Source organism: Tympanuchus pallidicinctus, unplaced genomic scaffold (assembly GCF_026119805.1).
Source record: "Tympanuchus pallidicinctus isolate F22 unplaced genomic scaffold, pur_lepc_1.0 scaffold4, whole genome shotgun sequence".
Classification (NCBI taxonomy): Eukaryota; Metazoa; Chordata; class Aves; order Galliformes; family Phasianidae; genus Tympanuchus; species Tympanuchus pallidicinctus.
The window spans coordinates 19,625,586-19,636,014 of NW_026294758.1; positions in this window are offsets into that span (position 1 = coordinate 19,625,586).

A 10,429-nucleotide genomic window follows, 5' to 3' on the forward strand; every position below is an offset into this window, starting at 1 on the left:
AAAATCACTACAGAAAGCTAGCATTATTGCTTTAGCCCAGAAGTCTTAATTTTAAAGGTGAAGTTTAAAGGGCCAGGAAATTTCATACAAAGGGGGATTCATTCCTGTTGAAAACTATCAATATTAATACAGCTGTGTGCAAACCACTTAGACACATACTCATTCTTTCTTGTGCACAGTCTTTCCTTCTCTACTCATAATTACATTAAGACTTACAGAATAACTTCTGTGTATGCTAGGCTACATCTTTGGGCTAGCTTCTTTTTGCCTGCAATTTAAAGACATGCAGTAATTTTGTGTCAGTATATGCTATGGACTCCTCCTCTCTGGATATTTTGTCACATTTCCTGCTAAAGAGCCACGAGAGAGCAGATATTTTCTGTTGAAGGTTCCAGTGCTTAGTTGCCTGGACAACGTGTTGATCGTAGAGTTAAGATGTGGTTCTTTGCAGACATGATCGGGTCTGCAGAGACCTATTTCTCTTTCTTGTCACCAGATGGTGCTCCAGTGCTGGACAAATACCACTTCAGGTACCTGCTGAAGCACAGCTGCCTCCTGAAGCCTTGGACTTCGTGCCCTTCTGCCATGTCAACTTAATTAACCAGCCCTGACCTTCTGCTTCCTTTTGGCTCACGCAACTTCTTTGGCAAGGGGAAATGATCCCAGGAGCAATTCTCTCTTTGAATTGGTTAGCTTCTTTGGACTAGAGCAGAGCTGTGGATGGTGTAGCTGTCACTTCTTATATTGCTCCCACAATAGCAGACATTTCCATTTGTATATGGACAGAACTGAGGAGTCTTCTATTTATCTCTTTTCTGAGCATGACGTGGTTCTATTGTAGTTGTCATATGTTTTTTCATCAAAGATACCAAAACTTCCACCTGGGTTGGATTTTAGTTCAAGCACCTTCTGCCTCACAGAAGGATGGATGTGTAGGCAGCATGTCTAGCATGCTTGAAGTAATTGTCTTCAGGATGCTTTTGTTTCTACTTGAATGTGTAGAATATAGTAAATTGGGCAATCTCATCATAGTCAGTCTCTGCACAGCATAATAAATCCATGGAATTCCGATTAACTCAGACACTAAAATGGATGTCTCAGCATTGAGAAGTCAGTTTTTCCTGGTGCCTTGGTTTTACTCTCAAACCCACCAGGTATCTTCTGAGTTAGGGTTTTTTTTTATTAATTTATTTACTCATTCATTTGTGTATGTACTTATTTCTTTATTTTGTCGAAGCGTAAAAGGTTCTTCAGTGTTCTCTGTCTTGTAGCACAGAATACTGCAATTTATTTTTCTGAGAGAAAGCAGTTGAAGAGATCTTGAGAGAACCTGCTTCCTGATCTCAACAGCTTTCCAGTACAGTTATGGCCTTCTCCATAGGTAATACAGATTATTTCCCATGGGCTTAAGTATGGGTATGCCATAAGACAGAAAATGATACTCTGGAGCCCATGGAGTAACCTACTTATACAGAATGCTTTCTGTTTTGTTTGACAGTTTGTTTATATGTTGGATGCCTGAAATAGATTTCCTGACCAGACAGTCTATTAGGGATATGTTAGGGAATTTCTTTCTAGATGATAGGATTGAGCTCAGGATCTGATGGCAGCTACCTGTACAATCCATGTTCTTTGCCCGGAAAAAAAGTTCCACTGAACTGAATGTGTTATTTTCACAGAAGAGATTCACCTGTCCCTGACTTGAATTGTAATGATAGGGATTTCTGTGCAGTCTTCTTGTGCTCAGAAAGGGCACACATTTCCCCTTGCCCTCAGAAGTCCCACGCATTGCCTCTTGGAAAGTGTGTGTTTTCTTTCTAAACATAAATATCTCTTTCTGGATAGCGTTCAAGTAAAGCACTTAATGAACGTAGTTGTTGGTGACTATCTCACTGTGAAATAGGTAGTGTTCTGCTGATTTCCCAATGTTACACGTCATGAACAAGGAGGGTGTTGCTTTTCAGGGTATGAAGGGTTTTATCTGGGTTGTCCCAGTCAGGCACATTTATTTCTTTCTTGAATGAGTAGCTCTCAGTATTTAGCAGTCACTTTGGGATTTGGCTGGTTGAGTGGCTGTGTGCTGAAAATGGGACACCAGCATTTTCTCTTGAGAGGGGAACTGCTTTCAGGAGAGAAGGTGGTTTGCTTGTGACTACCCTTACTGTCTCTGTGAGATGGCAAATGTTCCCTGAGGCCATGAGGAAAAGGGCACTATCTGTTTGGCTTTACGGTTTCTCCCCTGGCTGCATAAATCTCCCTCCCCACCCAAGCAGGCCATAACTGCTGTGAGAAGACAAGTAGACGATGCTTCCACACAGGAGGTGTGCTTGGGCCTTGCCACTAAGTCTCTGCAAGATACATCCAAAGTAAGCATTCTGATGACGTAAAAGAAAAACAAAGCATTTGCAGTCTGAGATCACAGATATACCTATTCCCATTGCTCCTTTTACATTCATGTTTAAAACACCTTTTAGATTCTTAGGACTGTGACTTCACTGGGCAGAAGTTCTTCATAGCCACGACCCTTGACAAAAGGCGTTGGGGGAAACTTTGCACATTAAAGCAGTGGGAAAAAAAAATCAGAAAGCAGCTGCAAGCACAGCAAGAGGCAGAGATATTCAAGTACTGCAAAGAGATGGAGGTGCACCGATGCTAGGAATGCTAGTGCTGACAATTAAAGTAGGCAGGTTATGAGTCTACAGAATACTGTGCCAAATAAACTGCTGCCCTGCTCCAGGGCTGCAAGCATGAAGTGATGTCAAAGATAAAACCAGAGCCTCTACTTTCACAGCACAGCTGTTCGAGGCCCCAGAGAAAATCTTGGTAAACTACTAGATTATGCCCTGTAGGCATACTAACTCATTGACAGCACACTGATGGAGCCTGCAGCTTGATTAGGGTGGTTGAAACCCATTGACTCTCACTAAAGAACAATAGAAATTCACTCCACCCAGTCCGGGAACAATAAAGAAATCTCCACATCCCACCCCTGTTCTGTACAAGGAAAATCTCTCCAGTGTATGCTGAGAACAATGGGAGCTGCCTGGTCCCAAAGACTTTGGGAAACCTGCCTCTTAAGCTCAAGTATCTTTGCAAATGGCATAATAAAATCACTGGAAATAGGATTTGCCTCCCATACTCTTTTTGTCTCACTGCCTGAGAATCAGCACTGAACTATCTGGCCAGGTCATAATGAAAACAGAAAATAAAATGTACCTCTCTATTGTGTCCCTCTATGTTTCCAAGACTGCTCTCTTTGGTATGAAAGGCAGAACTGAATCAATGCTCTGCTGCAACTAAATGAGGGTTCAACAAGATGACCTCCAAGGTCTGAAGTCACACAATACCATCCAGCCAAGAAAATCCTTATTTCATAAACAGCTTAAACTCCGGGATATTGATAAACTATTGGAGATCTCTGTGGAAAATTGGGTGCACTGATAAATGGAGATCATTCACAGAAGCTGAAATTTCTCATACTTGTCTGAGGAATTACAAGAAATGGTGACTTTGCAAAACAACTCCTTTCAGAACTTACATGGTAAAACTGATCATTGGCAACGCTGCAGAGACTGTGGATTGACACACAGAGCAAACGATGAATGTAGTTCAGGTGCAGGGCAGTTGCAGAAGTCAGGAGGAAATATCTGCAGATGAAGAACTCTACCAGGATGCAGGAGATCTGAGCTCAGCCACCCTGAATTGCTCCCAAATGAGATCTTTTTTGCTTCTTTGGGTCAGAGGCTATGAAAGCACCACTCTTTGCCATCATAAAAGAAGTCATAATACATATTGAAGAGAGAGAAGTCACTAAGAGAAAGGAGATTTTCTGGGGACATTTGCACTACCAAAGTCTATCAAAGGCCTTATACAACCAACAAGTAATCAGTTTCTATCAAATGAAAGGTAGCACCTGTTTTATGTGTCTTCTTCTGTTTAAGAAACAAATGGCTCAGAAGCCATAAGAAGAAAAAGATGGCTCAGAAGCATTCAGCCAAGATTCCTAATTCTGCAGCCAGTACTGCACAGGAGACTTGCACTTAGAAAACTTGAGAAGTTTGCTTCTAGGGTAATATTACGTGATATCTGAACGCCACGTAAAACAAGATGCCATGTGAAAAAGCGCACAGAGCTGATGCACAGCCTCTAAACAACTGCTACAGCTCTGTGCAACAGCATAAGATTCCTTAATTCAAAACTGACTCATTAGCAGATGAAAGAGCCTATCCTGGAGCTCCGGTTGGGTCCTTAGGCCTCAATACTTCAAAAAGCTGAGAGTGATGTTTATTCCTTCATAGCAAAGGTACTGGGAAGGGCATGGAAGATAGCTCTTTTCAAGACTCAAACCAGACTTCTCAGAGATCTCTCTGTCCTTCAGGACTACAAGCTGGAGGAAAGGGCTGGAGGAAAGAAATCTTCCATCTCTTCTGCCCTCAGAAATCCAGACTCAAAAACAATGTGGAGCATAGTGGATCTGAAGAAAGATGCACCAGGAATAATGCTGTGAATCCAAGCAGTGTCAGGAAGAGAGCACTGAGACAACTCTTTGTCTGGGGAAATCACTTAGGAAAATCAAAAGTAATCAAAGACACCTACCACAAGGTCAAGTTTTCAGAGACATAAATCTTCACTTGACAACTTTTTGGCAGGCTCTGCAAGAGGACCTGGAAGCTGTGTGCCAATATCCTTGTGAACAATTACGTGTATCACCAGAAGCCACTTTGTCATACAGCCAAGTACACAAGCTGAATGACTCAGGGGTCATAAAGAGTAAATTAGCCTTTAAATGATTTTGCTTTAAACTCAGACTGTTTTTATCACAAATAGAATTGCCTTTAAGAGAAAGCCTCTTACGCCTTGGAACATGTTCAGTTGTGTTTGTAAATCTGTGCACGCACACACATTAAAAAAATGGACACATAATATGCATGAAAGATCATTGTTGGGCAAACAGCAGGGGCTCCTCTTGTACCCCAACCTCAATGTACAAAGGCAAGCTAGCTCCTGCCATGAAGTAGTAGGGAGCACCGGCTATTATAGTCATTACCCCCTTTTCTCAACACTGTTGGAAATATCCAAATAATTTTGTCAGGATGGTATCTCTGATGAAAGCAGATCTTATTCTTGCTTGCAGTGGCGGGCATCCCGCAAGCAGGAGCACCCCTGAGGACACAGTGACAGCTTTTTGTACCTTGTTTCCCCCTTTGCCAATGTCCTCATTGGCTGGGTACTCCAGGTTCACAGTCTTATCAAAGTTTACATTTGTTAATTGCTGTGTTATCTGGTGTCAGTCAGTAGCCATCCTGTTGTTTCCAAGATATCTCCGTGCTCTTCTTGTCACATTGATATGGTGATTTTCTTCAAAGTCTTTGTTACACAAAGAGCACTGGGGGAGTTGGGTGATGCCAGGCCTTCCAGTGTCACTTCAGGCACTTCCTTGTGCACGCCATGACTTGTTCTCTGGTTTGATCAATCTCCTGCAGCATATTCTCGCAATGTGTACGATAAAATATACATATATACACCTATATGTTGAGCGTGCATTCCTGGAGAAGGTTTGTCTAGAGGATAAGTGATGCAAACTATCAGAGACAGCCTCCAAGTAAAGTAGAAAGACTCCCAAAAAGAACTATGGCATTGGAAACTGTGAAATACAAAATATTCTCTAGTTCTAATGCAGAAACATTTGATTCCCACAATGTCTTATGTGCTCCTACAGAAAGTATCATGGCTACTGCTGGAACAGGAATTGTGCATTGTCATACGGAACGTACATCTGTAATAGAGAGGAGGCTACATGATGCCACTGATTTTATGCTGCATCAAAGTGGAGTAAAAGCCAGCATAAACAAGGGTGGAACACCTATAAACCCACCTTGCTTGAATGAGATTTGAGGAGGAGTCTGTCTTCCTCACCGTGCACTGACATAGGTCCTTACCTTACAGGATGTGTCCCAGGCAAGGAGATCCTTGGCAGACAGATGCTTAATTAAAATATTGAATTGGTCTTAGTTCTTCTTGTTGCTGGTAAGGAAAATTTTCCATTAACTAAGAAGAGCTTCTTTTTCCTTTCTGGAGCAATGTAAGCACCACAAAGTGAGATGCCGAATCTGAGCCATGGACTATTTAGCTGGACCACATACCTGCACAGAAACAGCCACCCATCTTATGCTAGACGGAGGCCATGTCTAGAGGTAAGCAAGACCAGTTCTGGGCCCACTGGTCTGCAACAGACCTGGAGCAGGAGAAACGTCCTGCAGGGATTAGATGACCTGTCCCTACATGGCCATGGAAAAAGGATAAAGCTGTCAGTGATAGTCTGATCAACATCAACCATCTGCAAATGAAAGGGGATACCAAATCTCTGAAGAGATTCTGTCTATCCCTGCCTTCAAACTCAATGAGAGCAGCAAAGGGATTTTCCTTCTCACCAGCCTTCCTCTAGATGCTGGGGACCTTACCTGCCCCAGGGTCGCTGGACCATTTGGGTTAGGCTATATTGGGGCTGTACACTGCAGGCTGTATTGGCTTTTGCTGTTACTACTGGTTGCTTTTTCTCCTGTGTCATCACTGCTGCTTTAAAAGCTAGGGGAAGTTCAATCCTCAGCTTTACAAGGAAGCCAACTAGGAAATTCTTTGAAATTATCATTTTATTTAATATTTTGCAACCATTACACAAACAAGTTCATCTTGTTCCAAGTGTAGTGATATGATTATAGCAAAGTATGGAGTGGCTTTTCTGACCAATACTCACACATTTCAAAATACGCAGTTTCAAACATCTCCTACACTGGTATAAAATCATGTTTTCTGTGGAAAAGAATTCTACTTCAGGTGGTTGTTGCCCTGTTATCTCAAAAGCATGACGTTTTGCTTCACGTTTCTCAGATTGTGTTAAAATAAACAAAAGTTTGAAACAAGTGTTTTGGCTTCTCAGAAAATTACTCTTCCTCTCAAACAAGAATTAACTTCAGACCTAAGATATATTCCAAACAGAAATTTTTGTTTTGTTTGTTGGGTTTGAGACGGGGGGAGGATGGTTGGTAGTATTTTTTACAGTGGTGGGATTTTTCTTTATTGCAGTGTGCCTTTATTTTTTGTTGGTTCTTTTTTGTTTGTTTGTTTTGTGAACCGTGGCAAGCTTGCCAGCAAGGACTTCTGGCAAAAATATGCTGTTTTTGAAATTTTAAATTATTGACCAGCCCTATTCATGCATCCTACTTGCTCCATGCTAGTAGAGCTGGTAACAAAGCCCATCCCTTTACAGATAGAGATCCAGGTCAGCCCCCTAAAAGCAAGCATCAAAGAGAATTTGTTAAAAGTATCTTATTTTAACATTTTGGGAAGAAAAAACATGCAGTGTTTGTTAGCTTCTTCCAGGACTTTGTCCCAGGCCTCACTATTCAACAGGTTTGTTATTCCATTCTAGCAGCCTTAGATCATACAGGGAGATGACCCAGGGAAAGAGAAGCTTGTTTTTAACAAGAGAGTGATACATCACTCAGCTTCTCGGCAAAAGACCCACAAGGATCATGGTGCCCTCATGCATGGGCAAATAGCTGTGATCTCTCTCAACAAGCAGCATTTCTAGCTAGCAAGTGTATTCTAACAAGGTCAGCTAATTATCTCAAATCCCATGTTGATTTAATAATTGAAGTTTCTTGGCTGTTAGTGCATATGCTCTATTATGGAAGTTATGGCTAGAATAAAAATTTCTAGATGTTGCAGTGAGTTCTGGGACATGGTGACCTGCGTAGGCAGTAGAGATGTCAAGATCTGGCTGCTGTGGTAAAAGAAGAGTGTGCAAATGACCAGAGACAAACCTACTAATATTCACCTCAGAAAACAGAATTAATAAAGCTGTGTCATAACTTCGTGTTTCTTTGAGTAGCTGAGATTTCTGTGTGTTAATTTTCAATCAGCTCCAGTCTAAAATCTACAGGCTTGTTGTCGCAATGAAGCTGTTTCAGTTGTTTGTTTGTTTGTTTTTGTCCTCTTAAACATCACACTGTGAATACTATTTCTTTCTCTTTACATGTAGATGAGGTCTAGACTGTGTCTAGAGTCCTGCTTCTCATTTCTAAAGGCATCAGGACAAAAACAAGAATGCAGTGGTACTACAATTGCATTACATTTCTAACTGCTGTGCTTGGATTATAAATTAATGTCAAAATGACTGCCTCTGTCTGCATGCAGCCTGAAAACATAGCTGATTTCAGTGAGAACTATCTTGTTTATCTTAAAGTTGTGCTAATGCTTCTATCCATTTTTGTTACTACCTATTAATCCAAGACCAATGAGACTGAGCTGAGGGAGTTAAATGTGATCATATTTATCCATCCACATGATGACAAATCTAATTAAAACTAAGAAAGGAGTGCAGAATAAGAACTTCCCTTTTTTCACTTTGCCTCCTAATTTGACACAGGAGATAAAGGATTTGCTTAGGCATGGGTTATCGTCAGCTATGTAAGACATCATTTGTATCATAATATGTGACATATGCAGTACATGTTTTAGTCTGAATGCCTGTTCTCTCTGTGCATCTAAATCAAAGCTTGCTAATGACTGTGGAAAGTGTATTACAAACACAGCCTAAAAAATGGATTAAAACTTAAGAAAAAAATAAGATTTCCTTACCCCTTACCTCCTCAATCTTCCTTGCAAACAGCTTCGTAGGATTGGCAGAGCTAAGACAAATGCAACTATAATAAAAAATACAGTTCACGTTCAACAAATCAATAATTACAATTGTTATACCATCAGAAAATGCAAATCAGTGTCTGTCTTTCTGTATTTGTAATGCATTTCTTGCCAGAATACTGTTTTATTTCTGTGCAGTAAAATTGTATTCACCATATTTTTGCCTATTTTTTCCTGAAAGGAAGAAGAATATATTATCTTGAAGGATAATGTAAGGAAGATGGAAACTAAATATAACAAAATGAAAGAAGGAGCACAACTTGATTTAAGATGAACTCTCTGGGACAAGAGCTTTCCTAGAGAAAAGAGAAATATTAGGAGGGATACAGCTGTTGTGATGAATATTTTACAACTAGTTAAAATGTAAACATTTTCTAATAGATCTTGAAGTTTTTAACTTCATCCTTATATTAGTAGGAGAATAAGAGAAGTTAAAACTTGTAAAGAGTATTCATGAGTAAGACTGACAGGTGCATGCTGACCAGAGATGATAATATTCAATGGCACTGCCAGGGACATCCCACAGAGGCACAGGAAGAGGAGGTTTTTTGTCAGTCCTCTCCTGCACTGAAGAAAACAAAGCCAGTGCATTATCACTCACCAGAATGTCATGCCTGCTGTGAGTTCTAAATGAAGACCTGTCTTAGAAAATCTTGCTAATAGAGTATCTCTTTGGTCATAGAATCATAGGATCACAGAATGACTTAGGTCAAAAGGAACCTCAAAGCCCACCCCTCACCAGCTCAGCTGCCCAGGGACCCATCCAACCTGACCTTGAAAGCTTCCAGAGATGGGGCACCATAGCTTCTCTGGGCAGCAGTGCCAGGGCTTCATTTCCCCCTGAATGACGTATTTCCTCCTGATATCTAACCTAATTCTCCCCTTTTTTAGTTTAAAGCCATTGCCCATTGGCTCATCACTATCAGACTGTGTAAAAATTGGTCCCCCTTCCTGCTTATACACTCTGTTTAGGTACTGGAAGGCCACAATGAGGTCTCCTTGCAGCCTTCTCTTCTCCAGGCTGATCAAGTCCAGATCCCTCAGTCTTTCTTCATAGGTGAGGCCCTCCTGCCCTCTGAGCATCTTTGTGGCCTTCTCTAGACCCACACTAACTGCTCCTATCTAATCTGTCCTATCAACTTTCTTCAAGAGGAACCTGAGTAAGCTCTTTGATCTAATTTCAGAAAACTTACCTAGAGAAGTAGCAGGAAATACAGACCAAGCCTGCCAGCACAAAATGTCAGGTGTTCTCCTAAAGACCTCAGTCTTATTGGATATCTTTGAAATCATTGAAGGAAGATGGGCATTTTGGGACAGATTCAGACACTGAGTCCACTCTGGGAAGAGTCTCTCACCAGTGAATGGAGTGTGATTTAGAAATATACGTCACTCTGGAGATACTCAGAATGTCTGAGACAATCTTGAGCAGTGTTTGCCAGCTGACATAGCTGTACCAAGCTGTTGCTGAGGGCTGCTCTTTGAGCAACTTGAGCAGACTGCTCTTTAAGACCTTCAGATCTAAAAAAACCATAGCATACTCTTAGGTGGAAAAGAAGTTACTTTTGCAATCTGCATGTTGCAATCTTTTGTGGGCAAAGGCCCTCTACATTTTATGTAACACAGGGGCACATAATAAACATACAGCTCACACAAAGTTAAAAAATGGGTATTTATCAGGCAAACAAACAAAAACTCATTAGGAATTTACAAGTGCTTTTTAAGGATC